Source organism: Meriones unguiculatus, chromosome 2 (genome assembly GCF_030254825.1).
Source record: "Meriones unguiculatus strain TT.TT164.6M chromosome 2, Bangor_MerUng_6.1, whole genome shotgun sequence".
NCBI classification, from domain to species: Eukaryota; Metazoa; Chordata; class Mammalia; order Rodentia; family Muridae; genus Meriones; species Meriones unguiculatus.
Window position 1 is genome coordinate 142,781,590 of NC_083350.1, and position 17,984 is coordinate 142,799,573.

Below are 17,984 nucleotides of genomic sequence, written 5' to 3' on the forward strand. Positions count from 1 at the left end.
TGGATCCGTCGTATTTCACTGTCAGTCGGCATCTCCATGGGCCTTCTCCAGTGGAAGTCTTAGGACCGCCCTGTGGCTCGGAGGATGCCAGCTTCTTCATGTCCCGCCGCTTGTTTTAGGTTTGCGGGATGGGCTGATGGTTTGTTGTTTTGTTCTGAAACAGGGTCTCACCAAAAAGCTCAGGCTGGCGTTGAACCCACCATCCCCCTGCTTCGGCCTCCTAGATTACTATGGTTTTCGCAGGGCTGTCCATCCTGATAAGGGGGGAAGCAATCTTCATGCACCAACTTTGCATGGAGACTGAATGTGGCCATAGCCTGGAGAAAAGACCTTCAGGCAAAGGAAGAGAGAAGAGAAATGCAGGGTTGGGGGTGGGGCTTGATTGACAAGAAAAAAAAAATGACAGTCTTACTAAGTGTCAGATGCAGGGTTGGGAACCATCATGTGGTTCCTAATATTTTTGTAAAAAAATAACTATGTCGCTATGTGTTATTGTTAACTTCATTGTATGAGCTGCAAAAATAAGATTTTAAAGGGATTATCTGATAGACAACCCTTTCCGTCAATCCCTCTCTGTCATTGAATGCTCACATTGTATGGGGAGAAGGGCCGGGTCATCTTTCCTAACGTCTAATGCAAAACTTAATACACATGGTCACTGGAGGGAAGGGGTGGTCATTAGAGCTGGCTCTTGAAATGGGAGGAGGTCATGACAACGCTGGCAATGATGGGGCCATGTTGTGAACTAGAGTTCACGCCATGTTAGGCTGTTTCAGATAACCATCTCATGTCCCACCTTCGAATGAGGCAGCTCCTCCCATTGTTTGCAGATGAGAAACACCCAGTCACCCACATTCTAGTCTTGGCATCACACTGCTAATATGGTCTGAGGTTTTTATTTATTTAAACAGTCTAATTCCAAAACCAAGGCTTTTTTTTTTTTTTTTCCAGCAAGGATTCACATAGCCCAAGTTAGCCTTGAGTTTGCTGGGTAGCTGAGGGTGACTTTGAATTCCTGACCCTCCTGCCTCTACCTCCAGAGTGCTAGGATGACAGGCATGTGTCATCACACCCAGTTTATGTGGTGTTGAGGATCTAACTCAGGACCTTGTACATGCCTGCTGGGTAAGCATTCCACCCATTGAGCTATAACTCCAGCTCTAACACTCAGCCTTTTAACCACTGCTTGGAGAACACAGTCACACAAGCATTTGCACACAGGTACACAAGAGTACATGCATGATCATATAGAAGTATGCGGTTTCTTTTGTTTTATTAGAAGACAAAGTCTTGCTTCATAGCCCAGGCTGTGCACATCTAACTTTATAACTTTTTAAAGAATGCAAGTTTTTTTTTTTTGGGGGGGGAGTGGAGCAGTAGTTAAGAGAAGGTTTCTCTGTGTAGCTGTGGCTGTCATGGACTCGCTTTGTAGACCAGGCTGGCCTCAAACCCACAGAGATCCGCCTGCCTCTGCCTCCCAAGTGCTGGGATTACAGGGTGCACTGCCACACCCTCTAAACCTTTTAAAGTGAAAGAAAGGCTCCGTGCCTAGCACCCAGGGGCTGAGGACAGAGAATCCTAGGCTTAAGGTCAACCACGGCTACAGAGCAAACCCTGTCAGAGACACAGGGTGGGAGAGAGGAAGGCTAGATCCCAATGGGAGGAAGGGGAATTGTTGGGAGCTATGGAGACTGACTCTATCACAGCCTGGCCTAGCGGGGCAGAACGTCACTCTTCAGGGCCTTGTTGTCTTGGGCTTAGGTCTCAACACGGCTCAGTTCCTTTCTAGCGTCTCATCTGTTGGTGTAAATATTACCAAACTGGGCTTTTTGGGGCGATGAAAATTATCAGAAAGACATGGAAGCTGGCGTAACTAACTGTAGGGAAATGTCGAAGCCGGCTTAATTAATGCACAGTTGGAACGGATGAAGCGAAATGTGTCCTACTTCTCATTTCAACTATATTAAAAAAAAAAAAAAAAACAAGTCAGCGTTTGCAGGTATGGTAGCACAGGCCTGCAGGATCCGGAATTCAAGGTTTTCAAGGTTGTGTTCAGCTACGTAGCGAGTTGCAGGGCGGCCTGGGCTACCTCAGACGTTGCCTCAATGGCCTCTTCCCCAGAAAGAGTGAATTGTGAGATTATGCTACCCAGGGCACCGAGGCAGTTGTGGAGAGCTTACAGGCGCTCAGAAGTAACTGTTTCTTAAGAGTGGCACCCTTCCGCACCTGCTGATCTGCATAAAATGCTTTGAAAACACGGCCGCTGCCTTTTATTAGGGGCTGCTTATGCAAACTAGACCGTTCCTCAAAGGCAAAACCTGTTTTGTGAGAAGATCACCGCTCCCACTGTCTCTTCCTACTACTGTTTTCCTATTTCTGTGTGTGGTATTGTGTGTCTGTGTGTGCCTCCACAGAACCCACTGTACACAGTGTCAGCGCTGGCAGAGCACAACCCCACAGTAGCTGCACCCACAGTTGTCTCCGTGTGTTCGGAACCAACACGGCTTTCCGAATTCCTGCCCTCTGGCTCCTGCATCAGATCTGGTCCTGGGGGAGATTTCATTTCATCAACCTGTTTGGAGGTTGTGGGGCACTTGGACCATGCCTCCAGGGGAATTGGCAAGGGACTAGTGAGAAAGAACATATTCAAACCCCAAAATCTCAGACTTGAGATTTAAAATCTCATCCTGAGAATGGAAGGTGTGGGAAACAGCTCTCTCCTTGTCTCAGCGCCTGCCTTGGGGAGGGTGGGGAGCAGTGACACAACCTCAAAGTGGCTCCAGGCTCTCAGTCACAGGAGCTTGTCACCTGTTATCTTTCCTGTAGTAAACAGAGTGGCCCCCCCGTCCTGAGTCCCAGCCAATGGCATGAATGCATCCTCAGAAACCCTCCCCACTGCCCAAGGTTTATTAGTCCCTGTTTTACATGAAATAAAACGGTGACCGGTGACCGCAATCTACCTCAGCGAAGGATGATGGAGACTGGCTTTTTATTCTGAGCTGTAGCACTGAGGAGAGAAGGGCCTCCCTTCTCCCTGAAGAATTCACAGTTGGACCTCTGGACTGGAGTGCTGGCTAGGCAGTCACCACAGAACTGCTGCAGTCACCACTAGAGCTCACCCAGCTGCTGCGGTTTCCTGGTTGCCACCTGACTGGGTCTCACTGTCCCCTGCCCTGGTGCCGGCAGCCCAGCTAGAAGAGCGGTAACTGATTTGGGGGAAACTTTTTCCCGAACCCCAGGCTGGACTGAAGATCTTGTGACACAGATCTTGTTTCATGTTCACTCGGGACACCTCGATTCATCCTTTTTTTGCCCAGAGACCAATGCTGCAGGACCTGGAGAGTAGAAGAAGCAGGGCTGCATCTCAGACTAACATCACTGACTGAGAATGGAGGATGGCCCGAGCCGAAAGGATGGAGAAATGGAGAGATTTGTTTTGAGCTCATGAGAGACAACAGAAGATTAAACTTGGAACAAGAATACAAGAAGTGAAACTGATCTTAAAAATGGAAAACTGCTAGGTTCCTGGACTGATAAATGAGAGCCCTTCATTGAAGCCTTCTTGGTTGGGGGACCACAGTGCTGGTGGTGATGCGGCCGATGACCCCCTCACTTGCCAGAGATAGTAGTGGACACAGCCTTACAGGAACATGATGAACAGTTTGATGCACAGTGAAACTTGGGTACCAGAGTTCCTGTGGACAATTAAATGCACATCTAAGAGCTGGGATGTAGCATTGCTGGTAATGTTTGTGTAGCATACATGAAGCCATGGGCTCCATCCCCAGTGCCACATAAATGGATTGTATTGGTTTATGCCTGGAATCCCAGCACCCTGGAGGTATAACCAGGGGGACCTGATGCTTGTCATTATTCTCAGCTGCATACAGAGTTCAAAGCCAGCCTAAACTACCAGAAACTGGTCTTAACAAACAAGTAAAAAAAATTTTTTTTTAAAAGAGGAAACCTCATATCTAGAATTTAAGGGGAAAAAAATCTGAGCTTGCATTGACTTTCATAACCAAACTAATAAGGACGCAGATATTTCAGAATGCTGGACCATGGCCCCCAAGAGCATGTAGGAAGGGAGTATCCTCTAAAACTCCTGGCAGCCAAGTCAAGCAGGACAGAGGTTGGGACCAGAATGCCAAGAAATGTGTGCAGAGGAGACAGCCAGCACCCAAGCAGAAAAGCACATTTCTTTGCATTCTACCTTTCCTTCCTATATATCCCTGGCTACCTCCACCATATCCTATCCAGGATTGCTTTGATGCCCTAGTGAATCATTTTATTCCCACCATACAAAGGTGCTCAAGGATATCAAGCATAACCTATGTCACATGCTACCATCTCTGCTTCAAGGCCAAAGCTGAACCTTTGGCTCCTGCCAGATTCGAAAGCAATTCTACACTTAACGCTTCATCAGTCTTTGGAATAACTTTTTTTTTTTAATTACTGCCACTCAGGACCCATTGCCGACCTATTAACTCAGAATATCTAGTGCTAGGTTGCATAAGTAGTCCTAAGTCAAAGGCTTAGAAGTCAAGGGCAAAGATATTCCTCCTCTCACAGGCACAGGCACTTCACCCTCACTTCCTCAAAGGACTGTGGAGTCTATTTCTCTCTGCTGTGACAAAGGTACCTAACAAAGCCAGCCTAAAGAAGGAAGGGTTGATTTGGGGCTGCAAGGTTTGGCATGATGGTTTACTCCATCTTGTCCGGATGTTGAGGAGGCTGTTCACATTGTATCCAAACTCAAAGTGGCTGTTCGCACTGTATCCGAGGTCAAGGCCAATGTTCACACTGTATCCAAGCTCAAGGCCACTGTTTACACTGTATCCAAGTTCAAGGCCAATGTTCACACTGTATCCAAGCTCAAGGCCACTGTTTACACTGTATCCAAGCTTGAAGCAGCTGTTCACACTGTCTCAGAAAACAGAGCAGTGAGCTGAAGCTCAGCCGCTTTCTTCTTTTTATTCAGTCTAGGACTTCAACCTGTGGGATGTTGTCCATTCAGGATAGGGCTTCCACCTTGCCTAGAAAGTTACCCATAGTCATGCCCCGAGCTTTGTCTCCTTAGAGGTTCTAGGTCCTGAAAAGTTGATAATAAGTATCATAATCCAAATTTCTATGAAATAACATACAAAAGCATGTAACTGAATAGACGCCCAGAACCCCCAACCGACTCTCCAAAAGACCAGTGATAGAACCTGTCAAGTGAGAGCCCTCTGAGGAAGCTGACACTCAGGCCAGCCTGGATGGTCTTGTTATACATCTTATTACATGACTCACACCACCATCCTGGTGTTACCACACTGAAAACTCAGTGGAAAACACCAGCTCCAAGGCCTGGAGTGCTCAGCCCTACAGATTAAGCTTTTGTTGGTTGGCTTTGGTTGGTTAGTTGGTTGGTTGGTTGGTTGGTTTTGGTGTGTGTGTGTGTGTGTGTGTGTGTGTGTGTGTGTGTGTGTGTGCATGGACCCATCATTGGAGTGGAGAAGCCTTAGACCTGGAAGCAGTAGCTGTTCTCGATAGGAAAGGAAACACATAGAGTAACAGTCCCTAGAGAAGATGCTGGGAACTGAAAACATTGAGGAAGGCATCCGGGTCACTAAGGTACGTTCAAACAAAGAGAAATCAGAATAACACAGAGATGTTTTGACTAAGGCACCTCAGGTTGCTTCTGTGGGGATAAATGCCTTCCTCCCCCATATTTAAGACTCACTCTCCCAACCTTCACTAAGAACCAATACTGTATGCACAGTGACTCCTCCTAGCACAGGAATCTTGGAGCTCAACAGAACTGAGTGTCCATCCCAGACCTGCTGTTTGCTGAGTAAGCAGCCTTGAGAGTTGCCTTCTGCAGTCCCAGCTTCTTCTCTTTGGAACTGTTTTTGTATTTATTTACTTATTTATTTGGGAAAGAAGGGTAGAGAGAAAAAGGGTGTGGGCACGTGTTTAGGTTAGAGGATTACGGAGTCTCCTCTCTCCTTCTGCCATGTGGGTCTTGGGATGGGACTCAGGTCCTCTGGCTGAGCAACGTTCTTTTGCCAAGCCGCATCCTGTATCTGAGCTCGAGGATATAGTGCAAGTCCTATCTGCTTATTTGGAGTGACAGTGACAGTGACAATGTTTGCCTCCTAAGGAAGCAATTTACATAAAGTGTTTATTCAAGTGCTTCTGACTGCTGGGTTTTAGTGGGAAGAGGTGTTAGATACTATCACAGTTACAAACTAAACAGGCATCTCTTGGCCTGGCCTGCAAAAATGTGGCTGTTTCTACAGAGAATTCCATATTCCAAGTGATTGGTTTTGAGAAGATGCTTTTATGCAAATTCTCAGATTCTTGCTTTTAAGGTCACCTATAATCCCTGGACTCATCAAGGCTAAATCCCAAGCATTGGGTGTTAAAAAAGGCCAGTCTGAATTACAAGAGAACCTGTCTTAAAAGTTAAATAAGAGCTGGGCAGTGGTGGGGAACGCCTTTAATCCCAGCTCTCCGGAGGCAGAGGCAGGCAGATCTCTGAGTTCAAGGACAGCCTCGTGTACAGAGTGAGTTCCCAGACAAACCCTGTCTCAAAACATACACACACACACACACACACACACACACACACACACACACACACGGATGAAATAAACAGTGGAACTGGGGAGACGTCTCAGTTAGTAAATTGCTTCCTGCACAAAAATAATAACCTGGATGTGAGTTTGGATCCCCAACACCCACCCACAGGGAGAGGTGGAAGAAGAGCCTCATTACCAAGGAGATCTTGGTAAAGTGGTGACGTGGAATGTGAACTGAGTGTTAAAGTCACTAATCAAAACAGCCCTGATAGATCTGTGCACTATAGCTTCAGGGTTAACCTGACATGCCTAGGAAGAAGGGGACCTCAAGGCAGCAGTGTCTTGGTTGGAGTTTCCATCGCTGTGACAAAACACCAGGATGAGAAACAGCTTTACTTCATCTTAGAGCTCACGGTCCCTCACCCAGGGAAGTCAGGGCAGAAGCTGAGGCGGACGCCGTGGAGGGGTGCGGCTTGCTGTTTCATGCCGCATGGCTCACTCAGCCTGCTTTCTTATAACACCCAGGACCACATTCCCACAGTAGGCTAGACCCTCCCACATCAATCACTAGTTAAGAAAATAGAATGCTAGCCGGGTGTGGTGGTAAACACCTTTAGTCCCAGCACTCAGGGAGGCAGAGGCAGGCAGATCGATGTGAGTTCGAGTCCAGGACAGCCAAGGCAACGCAGAGAATTCATGTCTCAGAAAAAAAGAAAATACATATGTGTCTACATGCTAATCTCTCTCTATATATATATCTTTCTCTCCACCCCCCCCCCCCCAGACAGGCTTTCTCTGTGTAGCCTTGGCTGTCCTAGACTCACTTTGCAGACCAGGCTAGACTCGAACTCACAGAGATCTGCCTGCCTCTGCCTCCCTGAGTGCTGGGATCACAGACATGCGCCACCACATCCCAGCTACTATAGGTTAATCTTCTGGAGGCATTTTCTCCAGTCAGAGCCCCTCTTCCCAGCTGACTCTGGTTTGTGTCCAGTTGCTACAAACCTAACCGCCATAATCGGTTTGGCCTGTGGTATGTCTGTGGGCATTTTCTTGATTGACTGATAATTGGCGTAGGAGGGTCCGGACCACTGTGGATGCTGCCACTCCTGGACAGGTGGCCCTGAGTTATATAAGGAGGCAGACTAAGCAAGCCTCGAGGTGGAAGTCAGCCGGCACCATGTCTCCATGCGCCCTCTGCCTCCAGCTTCTGCCTTCCCTCCTCAATGGACTGTACCTCGGAAGTATAAGCCAAATAAACCCTTTCTTCCTTCCCCAGGTTGCTTTTGATCGGTGTTTTACCACAGCAATAAAAGGCGCTGGTAGGAGGCTATAAGGACTCTAGTGTACCTCCAGAAATGGAGGCAAGAGAAAGACATCCATTTCTGGAGGTACATCCCAGAAACACATGTGTACATCTATCATACATACATATATATATATATATATATATATATATATATATATATATATACATACATGCATATAAACAGACACACACACACACACATGAACACATGCAAAAATAGAATGCATGGTTTACACTAGACATGTCCTAATAGTAAGGACTAGGACTCTGGACTATGAGGAATGAGGAAACGCTGATGAGAGAGGCTGCGCTAGAACTGTATCGTGAAGAGGATTGGGGGTAATGAGGGGAGCTTAAGGTTGCTGCAACGAGTAAAGGATTTACAGGGAGGTTTTCAAACCTGGTGAAGCAGGGGCCGGAGATGGCCATTTCCGCAAGCAATGACATAGCCAGGAACACTTTTGCAAATGAGTGTTTGCAAAACACGTGTGTCTTTAGAGCTCACCTGTAAAAAGTGCATGTGATCGTTCACGAATTCCACCTGAGGAGCGTGAATACTCAGTGTGTGACCATGTTCAACAAGGCCAAGACAGTTTAGATTATAAATTGCTAATGTGGGCCCAGGATGCAGCTCAGCAAGCGCATGCTGACAAAGCCCTGACTTGGATCTCTATTACGGCATAAAACGGAAAGGGCACACCTGTATCATCCCCACAACTCGGGAAACTTGAAGTGGGAAAATCAGAAGCTCAAGGCCATCCTCAGCCTAGAGTTCAAGAGCAGCCTGGGCTGCTTGAGACCCTGTATCAATAAAAGAAATGAGCCGAGTTCCTTAACGTCTTTTAGTATTAAGTGGGACGTTCTAAAGCATTTAGGTGCTCAATAAAGCCTGTGTCTTGTCTATAAGTGTATTTGCTTTTCTTGGGCTTGACTTTTGTTTTGTTCCACTTTAAAGATGTAATCAAATAGGAATTTTCCATAGCAGAATATTTACTTCCAGGGGTGTGGGGGTGGGACTTTAATTGTGTAAGTGTGTAAAAAAAAAAAGTTTGATCAGGGCCTTTTCTGTGAGAATGTAATCCAATTCATGTTTACATGTATGAGAACACACCTTTACATGTATGAGAATACATGCCATGTTTACAGTGAGCTTAGATTTGGATCAGATTCTTCAGAGCTTGTCTTTCAACATATCCTCTGGAGGAATGTATCAGTTTTTTCACGGCAGCATCTGCTGGAGCTTACTGAGCTGGGGTGTCTTGCAACTCTCAAGAAGGTTGAAAAATTGAGAACTCGCACCTACTCGCAGAATAAATTGGCTGTTCAGAACCTGTGTTGTCACTCCAGTGTTGAGGGATAGTTCAGAGAGAAAGTCCAGGTCCCAGGGAACGGTCAGTCATGGGAGTGTTATTATACAGCTTATCTGTACACAATGTTTAATTTTTTTTTCAAACGCAAAGAACGGCCACTCGCTTGAGACAGGCCCAGTACATCCTTTATCCCGGCTCCTTTATGCTCCCCTTTTAAAGAAGCTGTCAAGTTCCCTTTCTGCAGCTGACAGGAAAGGCCAAATCTGCGATGCTGCAAAGCAGGCACAGAAAGAAAGTTTTTTGTGTTGATGTTTTTACCAAGTGAGCTAAGGAGAATTTTAGAATCATGTAATTTACTCCGGAGGCATTTACTGTACATAGCTATAGTGATGGTAATTTCCCTCATTGTTGGGCTGAAAAGATAACCATCAATCAGTTGTCAATTGGTCAATTGCAGAAGTGATGAAAAGAACCCAGTTGGAACAATCACTTCTGTGGCTACCTAGACCATTGGGAGGCTTGAGAAAAGCGTGGGAACTGGATTTCGCTTTTAAAAGGGATTGGGCCAGATCACCAGAAAGGTTAATGGCCATCCCTGCCTGGTAAAGAGTGCCTTTACTGTTATGAATTTTCAAGCTGGAAAAAAAAAATTGAAACATAAGGTTAAAAGTAAAAAATCGTTCATTAGGGTGGTTACCAACCCCCACCCCAACCCTGAAAATTAATGTTCTTTTAATAGAGGAATAAATAGTAGCTCCCTCATAACAATTGAAGTTTGTAAGGATGACTCTGTCATCTTAGCCTGATCCTGGGGACTTTGAAACAACTCACTTTCCAGGTATTTTTTTTTTTTTAAAGTAAGGCATGGGAAAACCAAGTTCATTTTGGACATTAATTTTAAACAAGCATCTGCAAATAATTTTGCCGTTAAAAGCCTATTCACATAAAAGTTAGGGTAGCAGTAGGTTTAAAATTTATTAACTTGCATGACAGGGAATGACACCTTGGGACTTACTGCTGGGGAGGAGACGTTATGTTAATTTCTGCTATTTCTAAGAATAGCAATGTTATAGATTTATTCTGAGAGAGTCCCACACACATAGCGTTGTTTTGGGGGGGGTTTGTTTTTTGTTTTTTGCTTTTTATTTAACTGTGGTAGGTAATAAAAGGGATTACAGGCCCCCAAAAGGACACAACATCATCACTGTGCAATCCAGCCCATGGTTTCTTGGATACCGTATTGTCTATTCTGTTCCGCTATGTGAAAAATGTTGAATATCAACAATGGGTTTCAGTGCTGTATTGTTGAGTTTTGTATGAACTAATCTAGCTTCACTAAAAAAAAAAAAAAGAAAGAAAGAAAGAAAGAAAAAGAAAGAAAGAAACGAAAAGAAAAAGAAAAGAAAGAAAGAAGAAATAAAAGAAAAAAAAAGACAGCTTTGGACAAAAGTCCACAGCCAGTGTGTTCCAAGCCCCTGCACAGGGCTGGCTGTAGCAGGGGACATTCTCCTGCTGGCTCTCTCTGTCCACACTTAGCTGGCTCCTGTGCTCAGGTGCACGGCCACACCCTTGCACCCAGTCTTGAGCCTCTTAATGGCGAAAGTCCCAGGACTTGTCAGCTGGGACAGGCCTCACCCCCAAGAGCTCTGTGCAGTGCTGAGAAGGTAAGCGGTTGATTGCTCAGCTCCTCTGCCCTGGGTGGGCTGGCCCAGCTCGGAAACTTTGTGGAGAACCATGGATTTTTAACTTTCACTTCTCTCTCCTCTCTCTCTTTCTCCTCCTCCTCCTCCTTCCTTATCCTTCTTCCTCTAGCAAACCTGACAGATTTCTCCAGAAAAGTGGCCATCCGTGGAAATGAGGGAAATATTCTTTCTATTCCAGTAAGTAATTGACTTGTAACTAAAAAATTGAAGTGGCTGCCGTGTCAAGTGCGGTGCGAGCGGCTGCTGGTACAGGTGCAGGTTGCTTTTTAGCATGGGAAGAAAAAGGGGCTTAACCTGTGATTAAATTTCAAGTCAATTGACCTCATCATGATAGTACATAATTCTCCCTTGCCTCCCAAAAGGCCCAGGTTCCTGTTTTGACCCTGGTACTGACACCTGTGCTTTTAATGTCTCATGGTGCAAAGGAGAGGGTTGCTCTTTTCATTTAAAAATACAGCGAGTGCAGGAGAGTTCAGAGTAAATACCAGTGGTGTGAAGCTATCTTTGAAACAGGGCTCAGTGGGGGTTTTTGTGAGCTTTTTTTTTTTTTTAATGTATTAACTCTACGTTCATCAAAATTATTTTGTACTTTTTTAAACTCAGAATTTATAGGCAATTTCATTAGCTGCTAGGGATGCAAAAAGTCTGGACCAGTGAATTTTTGGCAAGTGAGGGTGTGAGAAAGTTGATGTAAAGTGCTTTTGAGTGCTCAGCTCCGATATACCCCATTTCCCAAGCTGGACATGCCTCCATCTCTGCTGAGGTTTTGAGCTCTAGAATGAATAGCACCGTTTCTCCGAGTTTCTGCAAATAGGAGAGAAGTCTATTCCATGTACACTGGATGCCCCGCTTGAGTTTTGGAGCCGAACAGCTATGGACTAGGCAAAAGCGGAATAAATCAGTGACATCCGAAATGACCACTCTCTGTTCTTTTTACATAAACTGGTTGCATGCTAAGGGTCCCTGTAAGATTCAAGCAGCTACAGGCTGCTGTGTTTTCTTCCTTTTCTCAACATTGGAATTAGAAGAACAAGCTGATGATGGCTACTCAGCCCCATTTTTGGTGCCCGGCTGTGATGCGCTTTCTGAAGCCATCTCTGACCTTCCGCTTGCAGCAGCAAGCCTGAATTTTCCTCCTTCCTTGCCCATCACTGTCAGTCAATTATAGGATTGAACTGAACCAGAAAATCTGGTACAGTCTGGTAATTAGTACAAAGGGTTTCCAGTCTAGTGTGAAGCCGAGATGCAGGAGCCCCGGCAGCCCCAGAAATCATTTTGATTGGACATGGACATTGCTTTTTAGTGCTGCCTGGTGGCTTCCTAAAGATAATACCTCCTGCCCTACAGGTCTTCCTTCAAGTACATTACAGGCCTTTTTGAAAGTCATGTGTGTGTGTGTGTGTGTGTGTGTGTGTGTGCGTGTGTGTGTGCGTGTGTGTGTTTCTTTTTTTAGAACGCACTTCTCCCATTTTTAGACTGTCATTTTTGCCTATCAAACAGACACATTTTGACTTGCCCAACAAAGAACCAAGTTATCAACACCCGCAGAAGCTGACGTTTTTAATTCAGGCTTCATTATGGCTTTGAGTTATGACAGTGAAGTACAAAGACATTTTAAGGGTTTTTTTCGTTATTTTTTTAAATTCAGCGTTGGGATGTTTATCTTTCTTTTGTAGTCACACTTCCCTCTCTACCTTTTTTGTTGGTAATATATAATTAGCATTATCAAAACCATCAGCTATCATCCCCTTTGACTTCTGACCTGTATTGTTTTTTTAGTATGTCTCAAACTAAAATAAGAAAAAAAAAAAAAAAAAAAAAAACATAACAGATCTTAATTAACTATTTCAGGTTTGTTAAAACAATGACACGTTTTCAGATGTGGATCTCTTAAAATAGAATAAGAAAAGGTAAATAACAGATCTCACAGTAAAATAACAGCAACAAAATTAATCTCGTGAAAATTATTTTGTGAACGGATACTAGGTGAAGTGTGGTTGTGCTGTGTTTATTTCAGCACAAATTTTTAACTTATATCCTGAGGATGTGGGTTTCATAGCCATGCTGCTTTGGGATAAATTGTGGGTGCTTTAGAGTGTTGGTTTGTTTGTTTTCTTTTTCTTTTTTCTTTTTCTCTCTCTCTTTTTTTTTTGTATGTGTATGTGTGCATTTGATTCAGAATCACAATGACCTAATCCTATATCAGATAAAATGAAAGAGTTTGGTAACCTCTCAATGTGGCTAATGCCTACCTCCAAAAGATAGATATATGTCTACGTAAGAACAAATTGGAAGATGCTGGGTACAAAATTGCAGAACCAGCAGGGTCCGAACTAAGACAAGCAGAAAATACAAGGTTCTTCATTTCCAAGAATCTTGTCTTTAGAAAAATCTGTGCAGCAATTCCTCAATACACACGTGTGTCCTGAATCCTCTAAAGGAAGATTAACCCGTATCTGGCTGCAGTGTTAAGTGCGCGTTTCATTCTGTGTACCATCTTAAGAAAATGGCTGTTACCATCCTGCTGGTGATCCTTATGTCTCTGACTTTACCACGCCTGCTGGAGAGCCTCACATCTGACTTTCCTATTACATTTCAAGAAGGTTAATGTTGCTTTTATAGCTCCGCCAGGAGTAAAGCATTTTCCCAGTAAACATGTCGTGATTTCCAAGGCTGTTTGTGCAACAGCATTTCTGTTGGAATAGTTCTGTATTCATTTCTCCATTGTTTATTAATCATAGCACAGTGTTATGCTTTGAGAATAAGCATATTTATGTAATTAACACTTTTTGTTTTTAGCCAAACCTTGCTCATTAAAAACTAAGAGGGTCTCAGAAAACAATATAAATAGGCAACTTCCCTGGAACGATATTTACATTCAATTTGAACTTGCTGTCAAGTTTCCATGTTCAACTGTATCCATAAATCCTCTAAGCACATTCTGGTAATATTTGCCTTATTTTTTATATAAATTTAAGCTCTATGTTGAAATGACAGAGGTGTTTGCTACATGTAGTTCAACATAGTTTTGTACTCCAGAAAACTGAAGGCTATGTGGGTCCGTGTAAGATTCCAGGCATCACAAGCTTTAGTATAGACATGAACATTCTTTTATTCCATTTCATTCTTACTCCAAGAAGCAAGAGTAAAATTGTTTTATGTCTTTATTTTTCAATCAGCATATAATGTGTCATATACCACCGTAACATGTTTCAACAGAATGTGTTTTTATAGGTCTCCCTTCAACCCCGTGTCCTCTACACCCCCTTGATCCTTGTTTCCCCTTGTAGCATCCCCTATCCCCAGAATCTTTTCTGCTTTCATGAGAGTACAACTTCCGAAGAACCTTAAAGGTTATCAAGGCTTGTGGTTTTCAAACTAAGTTTTGCTGTGGACACTGAGGCTGTAGGGAACAGAGGTCGATAGCCGCTTGGTCCCTTGAGCCCAGAGGACCTGTGCCATTGACTGCTGGGCGTACATGAGAGGTACAAGGTGAAGAGTGGCTGAGAGCACCCTCTACATAGGAATGTACAGCATACCCAGGATTGTCCACTGCCTCAGTGACATTGTCAACTTTGTTTCTCAGTCTTGAACTATGGTAGACTTTCCCCACATCACGGGTCATTGTGTAGACATCCTATTACTACAAAGCACACACTGAGAGAAAGTAGTCCTGTGTGCAAAATCAAGACATAAGCCCATATCAAAACCAACCCTTTGTTCCAGCAGTACTATTATTTCTGGGTACATGGTTGTGTTACTAAAGTTTTGATCCGTCTTATTTCCTGGGAAAGTAATATTTTGGAGGTATTTTTTTAATATCTGAGTGTGTTTATTAAAAGGCACAGAACAGAAAGGTGACCAACATAGGCATTTTAAAGTACATGGCTCATTGATTTTTCACTAGGAGGGATTTTTTTTTCCAAAGTGGAAAAATGCAATTAAGACTTAAGTTCAAATATAGAAAACCTAAAATTAGAGTAAATTGAGGTACAAATTTTTCCCAAATGCATTTGATAAAATACAATTCCCACAAGCTTTGCCACATGACAGGATAACATGGTTAAAATACTAAGGAAAGTAGAGCGTGCTATGTCTTTATCTAAGCAATTCATAGTGAAAGTCGGAAAGCACCAGGGAAAAATTGTGTGTGTGCATTCTAGAATATATATATTAGAATGTGCATAGTCATTTTGTATATATGTATATATCATCCCAAACTATGTGTTCCACAGGTTTCATTACACACATGCACACACAGCTTTTGTGCAAATTTACCCATTTTTACTCTTCGAGCCTTATGTTTTATTGAACACATTTTGGGAACTTTTTGAATTGAACCTTTGAAGACAAGCAACAGCCAAAACAGAACCCTATCAAGTAATTTTTATGTTACTTCTGTCAACTGTGTGTGTGTTAACCCATCCTTTATCTTCATCCTGTAGCAAGTAAATCTCATTTATTTATTCACTCAACAAATATTCAAGCGCAGAGCTCAGGTGCTGGGAGTCCAGGAGTCAGGGAGGCAAGCAGAGCCCATCGCCTTCAGTGCTGGCAGGTCTGGGGAGTGGTGCTGCAGATACGAAGTCAGGAGCAGCTTGAAAAGTTCTGGGTACTTTTGACATTTATAGGTTTATCTGGCTGTGTTTGTTTTGTTTCCCCTGATTCCAAATTAAGAGAAAAGGGAAGGTGGAGTTGGGAGTCCCTAGCGGTGCAGAGGGCTCCTGAGGACTACCCATGCTCCAGGAGACGCCTCTGAGGGCCTTCTGTGGTGATGCACAAAATGCGCACACGTGTTGTTTAGAAAGGAGAGGTGAAGGGAAGGAGGAGGGAAAGAGCAAGCGCAGCCCACTTCCTGACCTCATTCATCCCTTACTAGGCTCCTTAGCTGTTGTGTTGTCTTCCAGACACAGAGAGTCCTTTCAGGGTCCTTCCGAAAAAGCCTGCATATCTTACTTGTCTGTCGTAACTCAGAGTGTCTGCCGGTTAGGTCCGTTTCTTGGTGGTACCATGGTCCCTATCTCAGAAAAGTGTTTTCTCTGACTGGCCATCCAACCTTCCCTCTCAAGCTGTAACCTTCACTGGGGACAGGGGGGCTCCATTGGAGTGGCGAACAGCACAGACCGTGAGCACAGTTAACCTGTGGTCTTCAGACCATCTTCATGTCTCTGGCACAGGAGAACAGAAAATGTGGTACTACCCAGAGAAGCTTCTGGAAGAGGCAGGAGAACTCTGCCTTCTTGTTGGACTGATCCACCCAGAGGCAGAATATCTCCTCCTGTGTGCATGCTTTTGCTCAAAGACATGAAAAGCTTTAGAGACATGAAAAGCTGTAGAGATTTTAAGTCGAAAGGGGAACGTGCTCATAATCAAGAGGAAATGAGTCCCTGTGTCCAGTCTAGCACCTGTCTGTGTCCACGGTAGTGTCTGCCTGTGCTGTCACAGAGTTCCTGTGTCCTCTGTAGCATTTGTCTGCACTGTCATGGAGTCCCTTGTCCACGGTAGTGTCTGCCTGTGCTGTCACAGAGGAATCAAATGGGAATCTCCCAGCCACCCTACCTTCTTTGGATGTTGTGATTAGATTTTGTTTGTTTGCTCCCTCTTATTCATCTCAGTGTTTCTATCCATGGAACATTGTTAGAAAATATGAGGGAAAGACTTGGGAAGAAACTTGGCGGGGGGCGGGGGGCAGAGGGAGGCTCAAGGTAAAACCAAGAGTTCTGTCTACTTCCATCTAGTTAGCTTAGATCAATTTTCTAATCTATTCCCTTGGGCCATCTACCTATTGACACATGCTGGGCCTCAATGTGCTGGCTTCTTTTTACTCTTTTAATTAACTTTTTAAATCAATTATGGTTATTTGTATAGATTCCTATTCTGTCTTCTTTTTGCCTTTGCATGGCTTGGGGTTTTGCTTTGTTTTGGCTTTTTGGATTTTTACTTTTTTGTTGTTGTTGTTTCCACTACCCACTGTTGTGAATTAACGGTATCTTCCCTTCCACCTCTTGAACTAGAGAAACTATTAGCTAATAAGAGGCTAAGTGATCCTGAGAGTATAGGGGCGCTGGGATCCCTGAATTATTTAAATTGAAAAATGGCTGGTTTTACAATCAGAAAAACTCAAGTGGACTGTAAGCCCTACTTGACCGTCCCCTTCTCTGGATGATCCCGTAATGACAGCTGGAGTTATCTGCCGTCCACATCACTGCCCACAACAGCTGCTGCTTTCTCCACTAACCTCTTCTGCAGCTCTGGGGAGATGGAGCCTGTTCGGGACTAGGACCCTGGAGGATGGGAAACTTTAGCAGAATGTGAAACTGGCTCTAGTGGCATAAAAGCTCAGTGAAAGGCAAGGGATCCAACAACACGGGCCAGGAGGGAGCCCCCACCCCCAGAATGAAGGCCCAGCAACTCACATATGGAAGGCTAGAGGGAAGCAGATGGAAGGCACAGAGCAAGGGCTGGGAGGGACTCAGCACAGTTGCCTGCTTTGTAAGGTTTGCAAACTCCCTGCAAGCACCCCTGGATTTGTTTTTAATTGTGTATGTTCTGTGTGGTGTTTGGGTATGCACACTTGTGGAGGCCAAAGGTTGCCACTGAGCATCCTGGTCTATCACTTTACACCTTACTTTTTGAGACAAGTTTTCTAACTGAGCCTGGACTTCAGTGATAAGGCCAGACTGGCTGGCCAGTGAGCTAGGATTACAGGAGAACACTGGTAAGCCCAGTGTTTATATGGATGTTGGAGATTGGAACTCAAGTCCCTGTGCTTGTCTGGTAAATGCTTTACCCACTGAGCTATGTATATGGTCCCAGATTTTCTCTTGGCAAGTGATTTACCCTGAGGCCAGCACCTAGTCATTGTCTGAAATTCATCACTGCCAACAGCATTAAACCATAGATGTTAATAGACAGACACCGGTCACACTATGGCTTGAACTCATCAGTGAGACTTTTTACTTCCCTCACTATGACAACAAGGAATTCATTCATGTATTCACATACATACAAGAATTACACACACACACACACACACACACACACCTACATCTTAAATACATTTTTCAAACTAGATCCATTGTAGTACAAAATAACA

The 17,984-nt window shown here is 44.2% G+C and overlaps 1 protein-coding gene across 2 annotated transcripts in view; it reads left to right on the plus strand.

The window, feature by feature from the left end:
• Positions 1 to 17,984, plus strand: part of LOC132652461 (uncharacterized) — a 607,788-nt gene that overhangs the window by 448,770 nt on the left and 141,034 nt on the right. The window contains exons 1-2 of one of the 2 annotated variants that reach the window (XR_009590060.1): positions 10,527 to 10,849; positions 10,998 to 11,065. The exons of the other annotated variant lie outside the window; for it this stretch is intronic. The gene's annotated coding sequence lies outside the window, so the exon portion shown is untranslated. Of the gene's footprint in view, positions 1 to 10,526; positions 10,850 to 10,997; positions 11,066 to 17,984 lie in introns of those variants that run through there. 2 annotated transcript variants of the gene reach the window in all.